The 23,987-nt window shown below is 45.6% G+C and overlaps 1 protein-coding gene across 1 annotated transcript in view; it reads right to left on the bottom strand.

Annotated features, from left to right (window-relative positions):
- The window catches only part of LOC311247619 (calmodulin-binding transcription activator 1-like), a gene marked incomplete at its 3' end in the record, with an annotated part of 123,976 nt that extends 100,963 nt beyond the window's left edge, over positions 1-23,013 (bottom strand). Inside the window, exon 1 of the mRNA XM_084338643.1 lies at positions 22,952-23,013. The remainder of the gene's footprint in view (positions 1-22,951) is intronic.
- Between the last annotated feature and the right edge of the window lie 974 nt (positions 23,014-23,987).

Genomic DNA, 23,987 nt, shown 5'->3' on the forward strand with positions numbered 1-23,987 from the left:
GACCCCACCTCTCCGTCAGAGCAGAGACCCCCACCTCTCCGTCAGAGCAGAGACCCCCGCCTCTCTGTCAGAGCAGAGACCCCCATCTCTCCGTCAGAGCAGAGACCCCCACCTCTCTGTCAGAGCAGAGACCCCCATCTCTCCCTCAGAGCAGAGACCCCCACCTCTCCGTCAGAGCAGAGACCCCCACCTCTCTGTCAGAGCAGAGACCCCCATCTCTCTGTCAGAGCAGAGACCCCCACCTCTCTGTCAGAGCAGAGACCCCCACCTCTCTGTCAGAGCAGAGACCCCCACCTCTCCCCACCTCTCCCTCAGACCCCCACCTCTCCCCCACCTCTCCCTCAGACCCCCACCTCTCCCCCACCTCTCCCTCAGACCCCCACCTCTCCCCACCTCTCCCTCAGACCCCCACCTCTCCCCCACCTCTCCCTCAGACCCCCACCTCTCCCCCACCTCTCCTCAGACCCCCACCTCTCCCCCACCTCTCCCTCAGACCCCCACCTCTCCCCCACCTCTCCCTCAGACCCCCACCTCTCCCCCACCTCTCCCTCAGACCCCCACCTCTCCCCCACCTCTCCCTCAGAGCCCAGTTTAGTGACTCTGTCTCACGTCCGTGTGACTCATCGCAGAGCTGCTGATTCTAATTATGTTACGGAGAAGATAGATGAGATGTGCATTATGTGAGCGTGCGTGTGTGCACGTGTGCGTGTGTGTGTCTGTGTGCAGGCGTGTGTGTCATGTCTATGGTGAGTGCCCAGGTGGGTGTGTGTATGAATATGTACAGTATGTGTGTATGTATTATGTATGCATACTGTACACGTGAATGTCAGTCTGTGGGTGAGAGGCCAAGTGGGAGTGTGGTGTGTGCGTGTGTGTGTTGTGTGTGTGTGTGTGTGTGTGTGTGTGTTGTGTGTATCAGTGTTTCTCTGAAATCTTGTGATTCAAACAAACATAAATGCTATTGATTGTAGCCGTACTGTAATGTGGGGGGAGATAAAAAGCTTCTCCACAGTTACAGAGAGAGAGAGAGAGAGAGAGAGAGAGAGAGAGAGAGAGAGAGAGAGAGAGAGAGAGAGAGAGAGAGAGTGAAAGAGTGAATGAGAGAGAGGAGAGTGAGAGAAGGAGAGAGAGAGGGAGAGAGAGCGTGAGAGAGAGAGAGAGGGAGAAAGAGACAGCAATATTTGTGAGCTGCTGTGACAAGAAAAGGACATCCAACGGAATACAACCACCATAAAGACTGTCAATCATACAAGAAATTCCTTCTATATGTACTGATTTCTTTTGATTTCTCTGCTTGATTGTTTTGTTTTGTTGGCTTTGGCAATGTAAACGTATGTTTCCATGTCACTAAAGCCCATTTGAATTGAATTGAATTGACAGAGAGAGAGACATAGATAGAGAGAGAGAGAGAGAGAGAGAGAGAGAGAGAGAGAGAGAGAGAGAGAGAGAGAGAGAGAGAGTGAGAGGGAGAGAGAGAGAGAGAGAGAGAGAGAGAGAGAGAGAGAGAGAGAGAGAGAGAGAGAGAGAGAGAGAGAGAGAGAGAGAGAGAGACATGGCCGCCTAGTTATAGTTGAAAGTGGGGGTGCTTTTTTTTTTTATATATTTTTTAATATTTTTTTTTTTTTTTTTTTTTTTTTGACATGCAAGGGGTGGTTTGGAGGGTGTCCGGCACGACCCCCTCCACGGCAGATATTTTTTTCATTTAATGAACCTGTACGTGCAATTTCCTGCAATATAGAGCCTTCAATCTTGACTAATAAAGCTGCTCTTTTCACTATAAAACTCAGTTTATATTGCAGTATGATAGCCAATTACTATAATAATAATAATATATTAATATATATATATACTGTATATATACTGTATATTGATTTTTCGCTCTTTTATTTTTATTAAATCAATCTCCTTTCAAATAGGCCAAGTTTTTAATAAGAAAGAGAGAAAAAATACCAACATGGAACAATAACAGGGTCTGCTGTAAATATAGCCTATTTTGTGTCTTAATTTGTTATGTTATCCTACACTTTAAACTGTCTGATATTTCCATTACCTGTAACTCTTGGGTCTCTTTCTCTCCTTCTCTGCCTCCTCCCTGAGTCTGCACAGTCACCATATCATTCTACATTAAGGAGAGCAATACACTTATGAATACACTGAACCGGTTTGAATACACAATCTTTATGCTACTCTGTAAAGAAAGGGAGAGAGGGGGGGATATATAATCCAAGTATTTGTGTCTTAATTTGTTATGTTATCCTACACTTTAAGCTGACTGTCTGATATTCCCATTACCTGTAACTCTTGGGTCTCTTTCTCTCCTTCCTGAGTCTGTACAGTCACCATATCATTCTACATTAAGGAGAGCAATACACTTATGAATACACTGAACATCATTATGAAACATTTCTATTGCACCCTTACTTACAATTCATTATGAATTGAAAATGGGGAACCCTGATGTAAACAAGACGAAAGTCTTTCTCTGGTCTGGATCCCCTTAACAATTGTGTGTATTGAGCCGTACTGTACTGTACCCATTCTGCAATCTGTTATTGATTGATAAAAAATGTTATTAACATATTGCAGAATGGGTACAATATAGTACGGCTCAATACACACAATTGTTAAGGGGATGCAGACCAGAGAAAGACTTTTGTTTTGTTTACATCAGGGTCCCCTAATTTACAATTAATAATGAATTGTAAGTAAGGGTGCAATTAACACCGTGCAATCCATTATTTGTGGAGCCCGCCCTTTAAGTCTTTGAGCTATTAGGCTACTAGGGTTCTTACTTTGCGTTTTGGTGTACTGAAAAATGCTCCGATGTCTGTATTCTTTCTTTTTTCTGCCATGTTACCTGGTTGGCTGGACACACACACACACATTTTCATTTCAGGTATTGTACCTTAAGATAATTGAACATCTTGATTTACCGTAAATCCTCAAATATAGGACGGGTCTTCTATTTACCTCAGCTGCAAAGAGCACCAGGCCTTTATTAGAGGCTTATATAAGAGGCAGGCCTTAATTTCTAAAAATGACACTCATGGACATAATCCCTTCATTTTCAGACTTTTATTGCATTATTATTATTATAAAAAAAAAAAAAAAAAATTTGGGGGGCCCTCGTCACTATAGGCCCACGGGCCGCGGCCGTCGTTAATCCGGCCCTGCTCGTCTGCCATAGCGAACGTTAAAATTTGCAAACGAAGTCAACGTTATCCAGCTGACGACACCACATATCTAGATATATGACAACGTTAGCTAGCGGCTAGCACTAAAGCTAACGCCAACCAGAGGGAAACTTTGTTATTATTATTATTATTATTATTATTATTATTATTATTATTATTGGTATGACCAGATGGCATTTCGGACCATGAAACAATTTTATTGTATTGCGTGGTAGAAGTTATACCACTCAATAGTAAAGATGATGTCTAACATAATAGTTTGTTCGAACAACTGAACTTACTTAGTGGAAGATCCTGCTGTTGTGACAAAGTGTTCACGCTGCCTGCCTGCCTGCCTACCAGCTTACACCTGGAGGCTGCAGCGCTGTGAGACTGGAGTGCGCCGGCCGGGCTCCGCTCTGTCTGTGGGAGGCACTGGATCAAACCATATCGGGCAGGGGGGTGTCGCAATCTTTGGAAACTTAAAAACTTGCTATTAAGTGTCATTGCGTATTATTAATTTGATTGAAATTACGTAGTTATGGTTAGATAATATTTATATATTGGGGGGGGATATATCATATGATCAAAAAGTGAGGGAGCAAAGAGACAAGTTTGCTCCCCCAAGTTCAATACTCCTGGAGCACGTGCTTCGGCTGCTCTATTACGTAGGCGTCTATGGACAGAGAGACTCCTTAACATTGGCCTTAGCTCCGGGATCTTCCCCAATATTTGGAACCAAGGACTCATAACACCGCTCCACAAAAGTGGAGACAAATTTGACCCCAATAATTACCGTGGGATCGGTGTCAACAGCACCCTTGGAAAAATCCTCTGTATGATCATCAGTTCGAGTTCGAGGGACTCCAGCAAGCTGAACAAGCTGGTGAAGAAGGCTAGCTCCGTAGTGGGTGGTGAGCTGGCTAATCTAGAGGTGGTGGCTGAGAGGAGGATGGGGGAAAAGCTAGAAGCCATCCCGGAGAACCCCTCCCACCCACTCTATGGGGAGCTAGCCAGAATGAAGAGCCCGTTCAGCCAAAGACTAATCCCCCCCGACACACCACAAATCGCCTGGGCCGGTCCTTTATACCGGCAGCCATCAGGCTCTACAACCAAGGGCTCAGACGACCGGCCCTGCTGCCAGAACTATCGCTGTCAGAACTCGGGACGTGATAACTCATATCCACGTGCACACACTTGTATTTTGTAATTTTATATTGTATCTATAGTGTATATAGATACTGGACTGTATAGGACTGTGAAGCTCTGTATCCCCCCACCCTGTGCCCCCCCCCCCCCCCCATGCTGCTTTGACACCTGAATTTACCAAGGGGATTAATAAAGAATCATCTTATCTTATCAATCACAGACTCATACATTTCCTCACGAACAACAATGCCCTGAGCAAATCACAGATTGGCTTCCTACCAAATCACCGTACAACAGACCACATTCTCACCCTCAGCACCCTAATCGACAATCAAATAAATAAAAACAAAAGCAAATTATACTCCTGTTTTGTTGACTTCCAAAAAGCATTCGACTCAATTTGGCACGAGGGTCTACTGTACAAGCTATTAGAAAATGGCATTGGAGGGAAAACCTACAACCTCATAGGAAAAACACACAGGGCTAGATCCACAAAGAATGGATTGCACGGAGCAAGTTGCACCGTTACTTACAATTCATTATGAATTGAAAATGGGGGACCCTGATGTAAACAATTGTGTGTATTGAGCCGTACTGTATTGTACCCATTCTAATAAAATTTCCATGCAATCAATCAATCTGCACGGTGATTGATTGATTGAACATTTTATTAACAGATTGCAGAATGGGTACAATACAGTACGGCTCAATGCACACAATTGTTAAGGGGATGCAGACCAGAGAAAGACTTTCGTCTTGTTTACATCAGGGTCCCCCATTTTCAATTCATAATGAATTGTAAGTAAGGGTGCAACTTGCTCCGTGCAATCCATTCTTTGTGGATCTAGCCCACAGACTTCTTTCCTCAACGCCGTGGGGTCAGACAGGGGTGCAGTTTGAGTCCAACCCTTTTCTGTGTCTTCTTCTATAATCACCTAAAATAAAGTGACCCAGACACACTCCATAACAAAGCCCTCACCTACAGAGAGACCCTTGAGAGATGCCCACTCAGCCAGTTGGTTGTGGGACTCTGCTCACAAACACAAGCAGAGCCACCAGACAGAAACCACACTGGACTAAACCAAATTATAAGAAAACAAAAAGAAAAACTATCTGACACATTGGAAAGAATATTTGGCCCTAAACAGAGAGTACACAGTGACAGACTCAGCGAGCACAGCCTAGCCATCGAGAGAGGCCGCCGTAGGCAAACCTGGCTCCCAAGAGAAGACAGACTCTTAACAACCTGCCCACTAGACCAAGACATCAGAGACATATACTTCCCACAAATTGCAAACACCCAAAGAAACTTTGAAAACATGGCAAATAAAGCCCATCTGAATTGAATTGAATTGGAACTGAATTGAGATAGATAGGGAGAGAGGGAGAGAGAGATAAAGGGACAGATTGGGCGGGTAAATGAGTGAGTCTGGTAATAGAGAGAGGAGGGGGACGGTAGTGATAGATAGAGAGAGAGAAAAGGAGAAAGAGAGAGATATAGGAGGGAGAGGTAGAGGATGGGAATGATAGAAAGAGAGAGACAGTGAGAGAGAGAGAGAAGTATAAGGATGATGGGAGTAATATAGAGATAGAGTGATAGAGAGAGAATGATAGAGAGAGAGTGATAGAGAGAGTGATCAAAAGAGATAATGATAGAGCGAGAGTGATAGAGAGAGAGAATGATATAGAGAGTGATAGAGAGAGTGATAGAGATAGATAGAGAGTGATAGAGAGATAGAGAGAGTGATAGAGAGAGATAGAGAGTGATAGAGAGAGAGAGAGAGAGAGAGAGAGAGAGAGAGAGAGAGAGAGAGAGAGAGAGAGAGAGAGAGAGAGAGGAGGTAGTCATTAGTTGTAACTGATGAGGTGTCTCAGAGGAGAAGTGAAGGTCATTGATTGTTATCTTTATATTGTCCACACACACGTGCACTCACACACACGTGCACACACACACACGTGCACACTCACACACGTGTACACAGACACGTGCACACACAAGTACACAGTCACCCAATACAAGTACACATACATATATACACATACAAATACGCTCACAAGTACACCCTCGTGGACAGATGCATACACACAAGTGCACACTGAAACAAAGCACACACCTCGCACACACTCGCACACACACACTCTCACTCACGCACTCGCACACACACACACACACACACACACACACACTCACATGTTTCTTTATGTTAAATATTTGGAAATTACATACTGTGTAGACTTACATTGTAAGTGTCCTTATTTCGAGGATGTCTTGAAATTGTCATATTTTTCACACACACACAAACACTCTCACACACACACACACACACACACACACACACACACACACACACACACACACACACACACACACACACACACACACACACACACACACACACACACACACACACACACACACACACACACACACACACACACACACACACACACACACACACACACACACACACACACACACACACACACACACACACACACACACACACACACACATCTGGCCTCAGGCCGCAAACTGCTGTACATACACACACATGCACACACAAACACACACACACACAAAAACACACACATACACACACATGCACACACACACACACACACATGCACACACACACTCACCACTATCTCCGTTAGTTCAGCCCCTCTCCATTTGATGAGATTAGGTGTAATCTGCTCTAATCTGGCCCGGTGTCATGTGTAAATGGGATTATATCTAACTGCTGCTCGGTAGTATGACTGTTGCCTGAGCTTCACCACGGCAACCAATCAATGAGAAATACATCCCCAGCAATATAGAGCCCCCGGCTGATCCTGAGACAGTCCTTCAGTTCACTAACAGAGGACACATACAGGTTTAGTTTAGAGCTTCAGCTGATCTGGAGTCAGCGGTCACAAATATAGATCCTGAGGTTACGGTTGACTTACTTACTTTTTATTTATTTATAATTTTCCCCCTCCCCCTTCCCCCACCAGCCTACCCCCTCCCCCACGCCAGCTGCCTCACACTTTAGTCTACCAGCTTTAGCGACAACACTAACATCACTAACATCACTAACAACACTAACATCAGCGAAAATGTCGGGGGGAAAAGTTTTGCGCGACGTGGAATGATTTGGGTGATTTAGCGCAAGCTCCCACGCGCCGCGCGCCCGTACGCGGATCAACGCAAGATTTCTCCCGGGGGTAGACCTCGGTGGGGGGCACGATTTCCCAAGGCACTTCCATCAGCGAAAACGTTGGGAAAAGGTCGAGGCGCGACGTGGAAAAATCTCGCAGATTTTGCACAAGCTCTCACGTGCATATGCCCGTATTCCGATCCGAGCGGAAATATTCACAGGGTAGATGTCCTCGTGGGACACAATTTCCCAATGCATTGTCCCGTGGGATTATGAAAGTAAGTTATAAAAACAACATGAGCGTAACCTCTGTTCCCCGTGAGAGTCTCTCCACCCCAGAGGCCAGACACAGCAGTGCAACACGTTTTCTCAGCATCACAAGGACAGAGTGAGTAGAGGGCGTTGTTGTTGCGCTTTACACTGATGTATCTATTTACCTTGTGTTTCTAGGACACCGTGCTTTAAACTGATGTATCTATTTACCTTGTGTTTCTAGGACACCGTGCTTTAAACTGATGTATCTATTTACCTTGTGTTTCTAGGATGCCATGCTTTACACTGATGTATCTATTTACCTTGTGTTTCTAGGATGCCATGCTTTACACTGATGTATCTATTTACCTTGTGTTTCTAGGACCAGCTCGCCGATTTAGTCTCTCAACTTCCTGTGTGCTTCTGACACTGTATCTACAAAGAGATATATTAGCCTTCAAAGTCTGTCAATACATATTGAAAAACACCCTTGTTCTATTCCTTTATGAATATAGTTATATAATGAGCAAGTACCAGTGTTGTATTCATATATATATATATATATATTTTATATAAAATGTTGACCTGGGCCCTATTCCCCGTACCTGGTTCAACTAAGTCGATCAAGATGTCATTATCCAGATTCAGTTAACCCGATGTTTGAAGCCGGGATTTTCCTGTTCCTCGAAGGTGGATTCAGTCTCGTTAACTCAAGCCAGACTTGCGACCCAGGATAAGTGCGCGTGCCCGCCTCAGCCGAGAAGGCAGCAATTGTCGAGAGCAGAGATCCTGATTCTCTAGCGGCATTGATTGATTAATTGATTTAAAACTTTAGTAACATATTGCAGTACGGCTCAATCGCCTCGCCGACAAGTTAAATGCGTTATCTATAGGCTAATTTCAAGTCCCTCATTACCTCAATCAATCAGATTATATTTCTTTAAACTTGCCTGCTGGATTGAATAATCAAATGAGATCTTGCTAGCGAAAATAATTAGTAAAACTGTTATACAGAATAACGATACGGCTCCCTTACCCATTGATTGATGTATGGTCGATATATTACTTATCTTCTCTGTGGTGTAACGGGTTCTTCTTTTGACTTTCACGCAGACGACCGGGGTTCGAGACCCAGTCGTCTCCTTCTTTTTGCAATATAGGAATAATTCAATTTGGTGCACGTTGAGAGCTATATAAAGAATGACATCCTCAATGCATGTAGATTTATAATATTTTGACTTAAAACTAGGCTACCTTTGCGTATAATCATTAATATTATATTCCAAAAAGTTATATTGGAAACACAGGGTTTCGAACACCGGTCACCGGGTTGCCAGGCTTGAGCACTACCGCTACGCCACTGTGCCAGATGGGATAAATTCATTGTTTATACATTAATGAACGAGAGACCCGTGTTTAGAATATTCTTTATTTTGTTGTTGTTGCACCGAGCGAGCGCCACGGTATATAACGTGCATTATTTAGGACAAAGTGAATTTAGTATCAGCATTTTGGGTCTATTTTACATTTCAAAAGACCCCTCTGGAAGAATGGAGCACAAAAACGTAATTCAGAATGGTATAACGCAGATCCTAGGCTGTGGGAATAATTTCAGGAAACGAGCTGTCACTTTCTTTGCGGGGGCGTGGCTTTGCTTGATCCGGCTAACTTGAACTTAAACTCTGCTTTCGACCAGGCTCAAACTTTTGGATCTGTTGTCATGGTGATTTGGAAAATCCAGGTACGGGGAATCGGAAAGTCCGGCTTAAGTCAGACTTACCCGAAAGTTATCCGGCTAACTCAGTTATCCAGGTACGGGGAACGGGGCCCTGGCCTAAATACGACTTCAGGCTATGGAACCGCTGTGTTTTCCAGCGCATACCTCTATGCTGGAACTTAAAAACAGGAATCTGGCAACAAGTCAACAAAAGAGTAAGGAACAATATTTTATTTCAGTGTGTTCAAAAATTTTTCTCTAATACATTAGCACTCAAAGTGATTTTTCTGTATTGACTAATCAGATGTACAGAGTTGTAGTATTAGTAATATGTACACTGATACAGGTATAAAGACAATATGGTTGTAAGTCATACTGGCCAGCAGTGTAACTAGTAAGAGTAGTTAAGGGATATGTACAGATATAGATATAGTATCTACAGATGTGTTAAAAGCCAAACCCAAAGTGAAATTAGACCAGATGTAAATACTAAGCGTGTTATCAGTACTTAGTCAGACAACATTATAAACTGAACGTGTCTGCGCAGACAGTCTAGAATAGAATAGAATAGAATAGAAATACTTTTATTATCCCGAGGGAAATTTGACACTGCAAATCGCTCAATATTTAAACATTTAAAAATGTAAACAGAACTGGTCACAAATAAGAATAACAAAACAAATCAAATCAAATTGCCTAAGATAAGAGTAGAATAAAATAAAATAAAAATGGAATAAAATATACAGTAAATAAATACAGTAAAAATATACTGAGGTCTATAGTAGGTGTAATATTGCACTGTGCTGTTTCAAAACTAAGAGTCCAGGAAGATGGTAACTGTCACTCTGTGCTCAGTGATGCAGTGAGGCACAGTGATGCATTGTATAGTCTGATGGCTGTTGGAATGAAGGACTTCCTGTGCCGTTCAGTGCTGCATTTAGGTAGTGTGATCCTATAACATGCTCCTCCTGTCAGCCAAGTCTGTGTATAGTGGGTGGGAGGGGTTTTCCCTGATGGCCTGGAGCTTAGCAAGGCTCCTCCTCTCCGCCACCCTCGCTAGGGAGTCCAGCTCCACCCCAACCACGCTACTGGCCTATCTATATTATTGGTTGCAGTACAGAGTAGCTTACGTTTCACTTTAATTTAGAGTAGATTTAACTTTGGTGAGGGGGAAGCTCTCAGACAACATGACTTTTGTAGCAAATTCAGTGCTAACCAGTCAACTACCTCAACTCAAGTTTCAAGTTTCAAGTTTCTTTAATAGTTGTCATACAGAAGTACAGAATACTTTTATACAAAATGCTTCTTACTGTTACGCTCCAGAGACTGTGCTAGACAAGATAAGTACGAAATAACATAGTATAGCATGTAAATTAGAAGTAAAAAATGAGGTCACAGTGTTCAGTATAGACATATGTACAATGTTCGATGCAGAATAGACATAACTGAGTTACCATATAATATACAATATACTATGCAGTGTACTAATATACAATACTATATAGTGCAAAGCAGAAATGGGATGAGGTACAATTTAGGTACAATTTACAGTAAGGTGTACAAGTTGTAGTGCAAATCCTTTATCAATAAATATAAAGTGTGTCTAGGTGATCTAAAGTGTGGAGAGTGGGTGCTGCAGTGTGTTGTTTGTTTAAAGTGAGTGTGTGCATGTGGATGTGTGTGCTGTGTGCATTTGATGGTTGTTGTATAGTGTTTATTGTTCGTTGAGCAGCCTGATGGCCTGGGGATAGAAGCTTCTTCTGAGTCTTTCTGTGCTCGCCTTGAGACTCCGGTATCGCTTGCCTGACCGCAGCAGTTCAAAGAGGCAGTTGTTCGGGTGGCTGGAGTCCTTGATGATTCTCTTAGCCTTACCCCTGCACCGCTTGTTGTAAATGTTCTGGAGGGTGGGGAGCCCTCCTCCAATTGTGCGTAACTAGTCAACTAGCTAGTAGCTAACCAGCAACAGTATGTCTGTTCGATGTGTTAACCCTTTCCCTACCACACAACCAAATGGTTAACGCTCTCACTGTGACAATACAGAAGGTTAACCCTCTCACTGCCACACGACAAAGGGTTAACCCCTTCACAACCACACTACAGAAGGTTAGCCCTTTCATTTCCACACTACAGAAGGTTAGCCCTTTAATTTCCACACTACAGACGGTTAACCGTCTGTAGTGTGGTAGTGAAAGGGTTAACATGCTGTAGTGTGGTAGTGAAAGGGTTAAATAAGGCTGCAGCTACATTGAACCGTCAGTGAAAGGATAGAAAATTGCCGGAAGGTTTATTACTGTCCCTTGGTTTATTTTTAAACTAGAACCTAACGTCAACTCTGTCTGTCCAACAAATGGATACTAGTCATTGAAAATGAATAAAAAAGACAGACACAGTGGATCAATGTAGCCGCTTAAGGATCAAAGTAAGCGCTCTACAGATATTGAGCGTCATTTTATAAAAATGTCCTGTGTCACCGGTAATTCCGGTGTTGCCGTGAGTTTATTAGTCATGGGAGATTTCACATCACCATGGCAACCCTACCGTATTGGAAACATTTACAGTCATTCCGTTGTAAATCACTCTGAGTAGCACTTGTACTAGAAAGGCTCTATATTATGGTTTCTCAACAGGGGGCGCACCGACCCCCAGGGGCCTTCACAGAGTGTCGGGGGGGGCGTTGGGTGCAGAGCGGTTGAAAGGGGGACATTGAGATGCTCAAAGGGGCTATTTCTTTTCTTGATTTATTTATAATTGCTTTAATATTGTCAGTTGAATTGCGCCAGCAGGTTCATATTGTGCAGTTCTACCATTTCCTCAGGACATAACAGCCTCCATCGTTGGTGACTTTGCCATCAGCTTTCTCCGCTGCTCTGCGTGCAAATTGCCAATGCAACAAAGTCGCTGATTATTATAAAGTTATTTACAGTATATCAACTGGCCTACCTTTCCTTTGACGCTAATAGTTTCAGTTTGGTGGAAATTAAGGACTCTCGCGGACCAGCTCAACTCCTTTTACGCACAGTTTGGTGCAAACAGTAGCGACGCTAGCTCACCGGCTAACGACGTCACTGACGCACCGGCCGTCGTGGAGGGGGGGGCATTCGCAGGGGGCGGGGGCACTCTCTCATTGACGGAACACAGTGTGAGAAGAGCATTTATGCGGGTGAACACCAGAAAGGCAGCTGGCCCAGATGGGATAACAGGACGTATACTTAAGTCCTGTGCTAACCAGCTAGCCCCAGTGTTCACCACCATATTTAATCTATCCCTGACTGAATCCGTGGTCCCTGCCTGCTTCAAGGTGTCTACTATTATCCCGGTACCAAAGAAATCCTCCCCAACAGGTCTTAATGACTACAGACCGGTGGCACTCACCTCTGTGGTCATGAAATGTTTTGAGAGGCTGGTTAAGGATTACATTTGTGCCTCCCTCCCCAGTGATATGGACCCTATGCAATTTGCATACAGGCCAAACAGGTCCGCTGACGATGCGGTCTCCCAAGTACTGCACAGCACCCTCTCTCACCTAGACGGAAGGGGGGCTATGTGAGACTGTTGTTTATTGACTATAGCTCAGCGTTCAACACCATAGTCCCCACCAGACTGGTGGACAAGCTGATCGAGCTGGGTCTGAGCTCCGCTCTGAGCGCCTGGATACTGGACTTTCTGAGTGAAAGGCCTCAGGCGGTCAGGGTGGGGGGTCAGACCTCCAACACCATCACCCTGAGTATCGGGTCCCCCCAAGGCTGTGTCCTGAGCACCCTGCTGTATTTACTATACACACATGATTGTGTGGCCAAGTTCAGCTCCAACTCCATAGTGAAGTTTGCGGACGACACAGTGGTGGTGGGGCTGATCTCTGACAACGACGAGAAGGCCTACCGGGAGGAGGTTGAGGTACTGGAACGCTGGTGCCAGGACAACAGCCTGCTCCTGAACATTGATAAAACCAAGGAGCTGATCGTGGATTTTAGGAGAACACAGCAGGGGACACACACACCACTGAGGATAAACGGGGCTACCGTGGACAGGGTGAGCAGCTTCAAGTACCTGGGGGTCCACATCTCAGAGGACCTGACATGGACAACACACATAGACTCAGTCGTAAAGAAGGCGAAGCATCGCTTCTACCACCTGAGACAGTTAAGGAAGTTCAGAGTATCGGGGAAGATACTCCAGTCCTTCTACTCCGGAGCTGTAGAGAGCATCTTGACTGGAAACATCACTGCGGCACGGTGGTGTAGTGGTCAAACACTGTCGCCTCACAGCAAAAAGGTCCAGGGTTCGATTCCCGCTTGGGGACCAGGTTTCCATGATGCCACTTACCCAGGTGGGGTATCTCCCAGGCCTTTCTGTGTGGAGTTTGCATGTTCTCCCCGTGCTCGCAAGGGTTTCCCCCCCGATAAGATAAACCCAATGGAAAAACATGCACAACAACAAGATCGCTAACGCTGTGGCGTCCTTGACGAAGACGGACAGGAGCACTTGGATTGGTCCCCTGGCGCGGCTCACGTTGACGCCTGTCTGCTCCCGGCTGCCCTTGGGGGGGAAGGACGATGGGATATGTTAATCGCAGAGACGAATCGCATGCGTGCCGATTGATGACCTCTGAGCAGGTCCTAAATTATTAATTATTATTATCACTGCCTGGTATGGAAACAGCAAGGCACAGGACAAGAAGGCCCTACAGAGAGTGGTGCGCTCAGCTGAGCGTACTACGGGTATTGCACTACCACCCCTGCAGGTCTTATATAACAAGAGGTGCAAATCCAGAGCCTGCAGAATAATGAAAGACCCTCACCACCCCAACAACGCCTGCGAACACCAGCAACTAGGACAGAGAGACTTCGGCTCAGCTTCTTCCCCCAGGCCATCAGAGTCTTGAACACTGAACTCTCGACACACAAGCACACATGAGCACACACACAACACACACACTGTATACGCTCACACACTAGCAGTCACTTCAGCATGAACACACACACACACACACACACATGCTGCACACGCTCACACTCAACGGTCACTTTACACAATGAAAGGTCACTTTAAAAACAAGAACGGGAGTGGTTATTGTATAGTAAACAGATGGATATAGCAAGCTAGCATAAGGACACATAGTATAACTGTAGATTGTATAGTATAGCATTGTATAGTAGTGTACATAAGACCCAGTGCCTCATCTGTAGCTAACAGTGTATTGCACTATCGCAGGACCTTAGCATGTCTTAACATGCTTTTTGTAAACTTTATGTACATATACCTGTTATGTCTTATTCTTATTACTTGTATTATTGCACAAATGTCTTATTCTCATCTTATTCTTATTATTGTATTATTGCACAATCGTTGCGGGCATGACCCCCGCATTTCACTGTATGCTTGTATGCCGTGACAAATAAAACTCTTGACTTGACTTGACTTGAATTGTAGAATCTGGCTTTAAAATATGGAATCCAGACATAAACACAGCATTTTGAGCTTTTAGGGAAACTTGCAGATAGATTATGACATTTCTTTCTTCATGGGCAATTAATATCATGATTAGATGAACAGACATAAGTCTACACCTAACACTAATAAGAATGAGTGGTTAGTTAAAAGCTCAGAAGGTTTGAACAGAGGACAGCAGTCCCCATGTGATGCTCTCTCCTTGGAATTCTGAGAGAAGTTTAGAGCACTTTGAACGCATGCAAGGTCAACGAATAGAGCAAGACAGACGCATGTTCCTTGTGGCGCCAACCGAGGAGAACAGAGCGAGACAGACGCATGTTCCTTGTGGCGCCAACCGAGGAGAACAGAGCGAGACAGACGCATGTTCCTTGTGGCGCCAACCGAGGAGAAGAGAGCGAGACAGACGCATGTTCCTTGTGGCGCCAACCGAGGAGAACAGAGCGAGACAGACGCATGTTCCTTGTGGCGCCAACCGAGGAGAAGAGAGCGAGACAGACGCATGTTCCTTGTGGCGCCAACCGAGGAGAACAGAGCGAGACAGACGCATGTTCCTTGTGGCGCCAACCGAGGAGAAGAGAGCGAGACAGACGCATGTTCCCAGTGGCGGCCGCCACTGGGGGGCGCTAGGGCGCCGCCCCCCCTTCAGGCCCTGCCTGGTTATATGAGAGTAGAACAAGAAAAGGTATCTTTTTGTTTTTTGTTTTATAGCCCTATAAATAATATAAACATGTTTAAAATGAATAATATTTACTCATTTTAAGTATGTTTGTATTTCCAATGCACAATATAATGTTATTATCGCAATTAAAAAACACTCGTTTTCCAGAGCAGGAAGTGACATCACGTTTTTTTTATTTTTTTTTATTTTTTCGTATTTCTCGGCCCGGGCTATACGCGATAGCGCTCTGAGTGCGCGTCACAGTTTGATCGCTGTATCCGTCACAGCCAATCAGTGCATAACGCGTTGTGCGTTGAAATATGACTATTATGTTGGAATCCGGGCGCGATTTGAAGCGGTCTAGCCAGTAGCGTCAAGAATATCTGTAGCCGCATTTCGCGGAGACGCTCTCTGATTGGCCGACGCCAGTATTTTTTTCCGTGGCAGAATTTCACAGAGACGATCTCTGATTGGCCGAATCCAATTTCTAATGTTCCAATTCTAGCTTCTAGCTTTCTAGCCTAGGTTGGTTCCTAGGTTGGTCTAGGTTGTTTGTCTTAGAGCGTGCCGTGACTGCAAGTTCTTTAGACTGTTAAGCTTAGGCACTCTTTCAAAGTTGGTTAAGGTTAGAGTTTGTCTTAGAGCATGGCGATAGAACGCCAGGTAGTTTGCAGTCTGTTCGAGCGGAAATGGACAAAGGAATGTACTTGTTGAGTGTTGTGCTAACGAGCTAACACTTGGCTACTCATGTACAATAGAGAGCATCCTGACCGGCAACATCACCTCCTGGTTTGGGAATAGCACTGCACAAGACCGTAGCAGACTACAAAGAGTGACACGTTCAGCCGAACGCACAATTGGAGGGGGGCTTCCCACCCTCCAGAACATTTACAACAAGCGGTGCAAGGGGAAGGCTAAGAGAATTATTAAGGACTCGAGCCACCCGAACAACTGCCTCTTTGAACTGCTGCGGTCAGGCAAGCGATACCGGAGTCTTAAGGCGAGCACAGAAAGACTCAGAAGAAGCTTCTATCCCCAGGCCATCAGGCTGCTAAACGAACAATAATCGCTAAACGAACAATAATCACTATGCAACAACCATCAAATGCACACAGCACACACACCCACACGCACACACTCACTCAAACAAACAACACACTGCAGCACCCACTCTCCACACTTTAGATCACACAAACACACTTACACTTTATATTTATTGATAAAGGATTTGCACTACAACTCGTACACCTACTGTGAATTGTACCTAAATTGCACCTCGTCCCATTTCTCCATTTCTGCCTTGCACTATATAGTATTGTATATTAGTACACTGCACAGTATTGTATATTGTATGGTAACTACGTCTATTCTGCATCGAACATTGTACATATGTCTAAACTGAACACTGTGACCTCTTTTTTTTACTTCTAATTTTACTATGTTTTTATCTCATACTTATCTTGTCTTGCACAGTCTCTGGAGCGCAACAGTAAGAAGCATTTTGTACAAAAGTATTCTGTACTTCTGTATGACAACTATTAAAGAAACTTGAAACTTGAAACTTGGCTATATGGCGGATTATACACGTTTATCAAGCTCTCCTGCCCTGGACGTTTCAACTAAACAGTGAGTCTCTCTCTCTCTCTCTCTCTCTCTCTCTCTCTCTCTCTCTCTCTCTCTCTCTCTCTCTCTCTCTGTGCTTAACGTTAACGTTTGTAAATAGTTTTTTTTAGGAGCAGTACTGTTTAGTACAGCAGGCTACTGCTGGCCATTCATGAAGCGAGACATTGCTGATTGTTTATTTATTTTATAACACAAGACTATGACTACCAACTGCCTAGCCAGCCGTGTATCAATCTTGGATGCAATAATAACGTTACTTACCACACTGACTATGTCGATGGCTCATTGATTTAACTACTGCAGCTCTCTCGGATTGAAAATACGTGGATTATGGCTTGTTCAATATCGTCTATGTTTGAATGAATGAATGAATGAGAACTTTATTAACAGATTGCAGAATGGGTACAATACAGTACGGCTCAATACACACAATTGTTAAGGGGATGCAGACCAGAGAAAGACGTTTGTCTTGTTTACATCAGGGTCCCAGATTTTCGATTCATATCGATAGTTTAATAGCTAGCCTTGGCTCGTTTAACAATATGCAAAATATGTGTACAGCCCTGTACTCATACTGAAGTTATTCTTGGTATATAATAGGTCTGATTGTGTAACGAATCGATTCCACGTCGCGCTGTGTGTGAGAGAGAGAAGGAGAGAGGGAGAGATCTGCCTGTGTTTGGAGACGGGCGAGTTTTGTTTCTAACTTTTCTATTTATATTGTGTTTCAAGTTGTGAATTAGAGTCTAGACTATACTTTATTTGACTGGTTGTGTGTTGTTGTAGTAACAGCTGAGCGACTCGTTCATAAGAGCCGATTCATTGCCGTGAGCGTGAGTCGAATCGCTCACGTCTTGCCATGAGTCTTGCGTGGTACAGTACTGTACTGTACATGTTTGCAAAATATTTGGTATAGCGCCCCTAGTGGCGAAGTACCCAGCGGCCGCCACTGCATGTTCCTTGTGGCGCCAACCGAGGAGAAGAGAGCGAGACAGACGCATGTTCCTTGTGGCGCCAACCGAGGAGAACAGAGCGAGACAGACGCATGTTCCTTGTGGCTCCAACCGAGGAGAAGAGAGCGAGACAGACGCATGTTCCTTGTGGCTCCAACCGAGGAGAAGAGAGCGAGACAGACGCATGTTCCTTGTGGCGCCAACCGAGGAGAAGAGAGCGAGACAGACGCATGTTCCTTGTGGCGCCAACCGAGGAGAAGAGAGCGAGACAGACGCATGTTCCTTGTGGCGCCAACCGAGGAGAAGAGAGCGAGACAGACGCATGTTCCTTGTGGCTCCAACCGAGGAGAAGAGAGCGAGACAGACGCATGTTCCTTGTGGCTCCAACCGAGGAGAACAGAGCGAGACAGACGCATGTTCCTTGTGGCGCCAACCGAGGAGAACAGAGCGAGACAGACGCATGTTCCTTGTGGCGCCAACCGAGGAGAACAGAGCGAGACAGACGCATGTTCCTTGTGGCTCCAACCGAGGAGAAGAGAGCGAGACAGACGCATGTTCCTTGTGGCGCCAACCGAGGAGAACAGAGCGAGACAGACGCATGTTCCTTGTGGCGCCAACCGAGGAGAACAGAGCGAGACAGACGCATGTTCCTTGTGGCGCCAACCGAGGAGAACAGAGCGAGACAGACGCATGTTCCTTGTGGCGCCAACCGAGGAGAAGAGAGCGAGACAGACGCATGTTCCTTGTGGCGCCAACCGAGGAGAAGAGAGCGAGACAGACGCATGTTCCTTGTGGCGCCAACCGAGGAGAAGAGAGCGAGACAGACGCATGTTCCTTGTGGCGCCAACCGAGGAGAAGAGAGCGAGACAGACGCATGTTCCTTGTGGCGCCAACCGAGGAGAAGAGAGCGAGACAGACGCATGTTCCTTGTGGCGCCAACCGAGGAGAACAGAGCGAGACAGACGCATGTTCCTTGTGGCGCCAACCGAGGAGAACAGAGCGAGACAGACGCATGTTCCTTGTGGCGCCAACCGAGGAGAACAGAGCGAGACAGACGCATGTTCCTTGTGGCGCCAACCGAGGAGAAGAGAGCGAGACAGACGCATGTTCCTTGTGGCGCCAACCGAGGAGAAGAGAGCGAGACAGACGCATGTTCCTTGTGGCTCCAACCGAGGAGAACAGAGCGAGACAGACGCATGTTCCTTGTGGCGCCAACCGAGGAGAACAGAGCGAGACAGACGCATGTTCCTTGTGGCGCCAACCGAGGAGAACAGAGCATTCACTTAATTAGCTCCATCCTACTTATATAAATACTTGTTGTAACACATTTCTACACATCAGAGCAACAACTTGACTGGACTCAGATATGAGGCCTATCTATGCAGTGTGCGTGATCAAAATCCACTTCAGAAACATGGAATGTGTCACTTTGTAGTGTTTAATGAATACACATGTTGGTGGTACAAACTAAAATGTGTAAAAAAATGTGTGGCAGACCGGCTGGCGTGGCAATAGATGGCTGCTATGTGTCGGCCAAGGTACTGGGGCATATTGCCCATATTAGGAGTTCCGGAGAAACTCCCGCCAGAGCAGAGCGCATCAGCGCAGATGAAGCGCACCTGCGCCAAAACGTGCCAGAGACAGGTGAGCGCAATCACCACACCATAGAAAATGGAGACAGTGTGACAATGAATGAATTGGAGTAGCTGAGGCGAAACCTGTACGTGAGTACGAGAGAAGAGGAGAAGAGGAGGAAGATTGCTGTCTGTGTGCTAACCCCGTGCTGTGTTTGCTTTCGGAAGCAGGACCCTGCTGCGTGCTATATCCCCTGAACGTATGAGAACCCGCCTGTGCATCGACCCCTGCTTGTCTGACGTCTCTTCTCCCCGATCATCCCCCCCCCCCCACCGCCCGTACGAGAACCGCTCTCTGTGTACCGAACCCCCCCGCTAACGGACCAAGACGCTTCTCTAGGATTACGGACTGGCTGACGATCACACTAACCCCTCCTTTCCACCCTAAACAACATTAAAACAGCTGTTAAACTTGCTTCTACTGTGTGCCGTGTGTATTTTGGTAAATCCAGTCTGACAACTCAGAACACACCCCCGAGTCTGTCACAATGTGAAAAGGGAATGTAGACTTTATTAGACTCTACCCATTGCCAGGACAACAACAGGTGCATGGGTTTCATGATTCTTCAGTGTTCAGTGTTCAGTGTGTCATACAGTACATAACCCTGTCATCCATAAGTGAGCTCACATTAAGCTAAATACTCAGCAGCATTGCTCAATGCGAATGTATGGCTATTGATATGAAATGTAGAGGATTCAGCCCTAATATCACCTACTACTAACTCCATGATGAATTGCTTCTTCCAGCCAAAAAAGAGACAAGAGGATAGGAAGCCTAAAAATTTGATGAGCTCGCTGTCCCACATCGACCAGCCTTTTGGGACTTTAACCCTTACACCACCACCACACTGCAGGGTTAACCCTTTCATCACCACACACTGCATGGTTAACCCTTTCACCGCCACACTGCAGGGTTAACCCTTTCACCACCAGACCGCGGGGTTAACCCTTTCACCACCAGACCGCAGGGTTAACACTTTCACCACCAGACCGCAGGGTTAACGCTTTCACCACCATACTGCAGGGTTAACCCTTTCATCACCACACTGCAGGGTTAACCCTTTCATCACCACACTGCAGGGTTAACCCTTTAATCACCACACTGCAGGGTTAACCCTTTCACCACCAGACTGCAGGGTTAACCATTTCACCACCACGCTGCAGGGTTAACCCTTTCATCACCACACTGCAGGGTTAACCCTTTCACCACCACACTGTGGCACATGGACTGACTGAATGATGTCACTGACTCTCCGTTTTGAACGAGGACTCTGGTGAGACTTTATTACTTGTGTATACTGTTTACTTTTACTCATAGTATATATTCAGATTCAAATTCTTTATTGCCTATATTTATTGTAACGTATAATATAATCTCTGAGCCTTATTTTTCTCGTATTTTAATATTCAAAGTTAATTATATTGTTTACACTGTTTATTTTCACATATCTTTATATTTAGATCAAATTGTATTGCCTATATTTATGTCTTTCTACTATTACCCCCGCCCATACCTGTACCTGCCCTCCCCCCTCCCCCATGATGCTCTGACGGCTGAATTTCCTCAAGGGATCAATAAAGGAATATCTTATCTTATCTTATCCTATCCTTCATCCCTGTCCCTCATCGCCCCCCCCCCCCCCCCCTATATAATAACTAACCAGCTATGGTTCATTTGGACTGATGATGAATATTCACATTTCAATATGAATCCCCGCTCACCCCTCTCTTAAACACACACCCATCCACCCCTCCCGACTCCCCCCTTCACCCCCCCACCACCCTCCTCCCCTGGAAGCTGAATTATACATCACTTATCCTCATACATTTACATTCATTAATACACTTCCAGCTGACGAGCTGCTTTAACATCCATGTTTCCTGAGCGCCGTGTAGAAGATTCTGTCAGCACATCCTTCAGAGACAGAGGACAGAGGCAGAGGACAGAGGACAGAGACAAAGACAGAGATAGAGACAGAGAGGATAGAGGACAGAGAGACAGAGGACAGAGGCAGAGGACAGAGGATAGAGGCAGAGGACAGAGACAGAGGACAGAGACAGAGACAGAGGGTAGAGGATAGAGGACAGAGACAGAGGACAGAGGATAGAGGACAGAGGACAGAGACAGAGAGGATAGAGGACAGAGAGACAGAGGCAGAGGACAGAGACAGAGAGGATAGAGGACAGAGAGACAGAGGCAGAGGACAGAGACAGAGAGGATAGAGGACAGAGAGACAGAGGCAGAGGACAGAGACAGAGGACAGAGGATAGAGGACAGAGACAGAGGACAGAGGACAGAGGATAGAGGACAGAGACAGAGGACAGAGGATAGAGGACAGAGGACAGAGACAGAGAGGATAGAGGACAGAGAGACAGAGGCAGAGGACAGAGACAGAGACAGAGGATAGAGACAGAGGATAGAGGACAGAGATAGAGACAGATGATAGAGGACAGAGAGACAGAGACAGAGGATAGAGACAGAGGATAGAGGACAGAGAGACAGAGGACAGAGAGACAGAGGATAGAGGACAGAGAGACAGAGACAGAGGATAGAGGACAGAGAGACAGAGGATAGAGGACAGAGAGACAGAGACAGAGGATAGAGGACAGAGATACAGAGACAGAGGATAGAGGACAGAGATACAGAGACAGAGGATAGAGACAGAGGATAGAGACAGAGGATAGAGACAGAGGATAGAGGACAGAGATACAGAGACAGAGGATAGAGGACAGAGATACAGAGACAGAGGATAGAGACAGAGGATAGAGACAGAGGATAGAGACAGAGGATAGAGGACAGAGATACAGAGACAGAGGATAGAGACATAGAGACAGAGACAGAGACAGAGGACAGAGACAGATGTCTCTAATGCTTTCATCAAACAAACCACTTAGACGTTGGGATTTAAACACAGTGAGTCACGGGGGAGATTGAGAATGAGATTGAGATTGAGAATGAGATTGAGATTGAGATTGAGAATGAGTTTGAGATTGAAATTAAGAATGAGATTGAGAATGAGAATGAGATTGAGATTGAAATTAAGAATGAAATTGAGAATGAGAATGAGATTGAGATTGAGAATGAGTTTGAGATTGAAATTAAGAATGAAATTGAGAATGAGAATGAGATTGAGATTGAGAATGAGATTGAGTGTGTGTGTCTGTACATGTGTGCGTGTGTGTGTGTCTGTGTGCGTTCCTTACCTGGTTTTTGGCGACGTCGTCAGCCACTCGTCATGCTTCTCAAATGTGATGAGATATGCAGCGATCTCCTGCAGACAAGAAGACAAGAGGGTCAAACACCTCACTGTGTGTGTGCGCACGCGTGTGTGTGTGTGTATGAGTGCGTGTGTGTGTGTGTGTGTGTGTGTGTGTGTGTGTGTGTGTGTGTGTGTGTGTGTGTGTGTGTGTGTGTGTGCATGCGTGACAGTGAGATGAAACATTTCAGACGTTTCCAGACGTCACACCGACACCCACGGAGACTGTGTCACCATCGTATCACTGTGGTGGATTTCTGGTCACCTGATTGGTCACGCAGCAGCCAGTCAGAGGATAATAGGAGAATAGGGGACAGACCCTCAGGGCCAACAACCAATCACACTCACCGACACACCAATATCTCCCTCCATTGGGGAGGAAAATCCATCTTTTATAAACAAACACTTGCACACACACGCACGCACGCACACACACACACACCACAACACACACACACACACACACACACACACACACACACACACACACACACACACACACACACACACACACACACACACACACACACACACACACACACACACACACACACACACACACACACACACACACACACACACACACACACACACACACACACACACACACACAGTATAAAGCTGAAAGAGTGTACTGAAAAGTTTGTGTCAGAATAAGCTTACGCAATGTCCCTGAGTTCATTCTTCTTCCTCCTCCTCCTCTAATCTCCTCTCCCATCCTCCCCTCCTCTCCTTTCTTTGCCTCCTCTCCTCTCTACTTCTCTATTCTCTCATCTCCTCTTCTATGCTTTCCACTCCTTTCCACTCCTCTCCTCTCTTCTCCTCTCTTCTCCTCTCTTCTCCCTTCTCCTCTCTCCCCCTCTCCTCTCCTCTTTTCTCATATCCTCTCTACTCCTCTCTTCTCTCTGTCCCCTCTCTCTCTATCTCTCTCTCTCTCTCCCTCTCTCTCTCTCTCTCTCTCTCTCTCTCTCCCTCTCTCTCTC

Source organism: Notolepis coatsorum, assembly GCF_963971535.1.
Source record: "Notolepis coatsorum genome assembly, contig: SCAFFOLD_575, whole genome shotgun sequence".
Lineage (NCBI taxonomy): Eukaryota > Metazoa > Chordata > Actinopteri > Aulopiformes > Paralepididae > Notolepis > Notolepis coatsorum.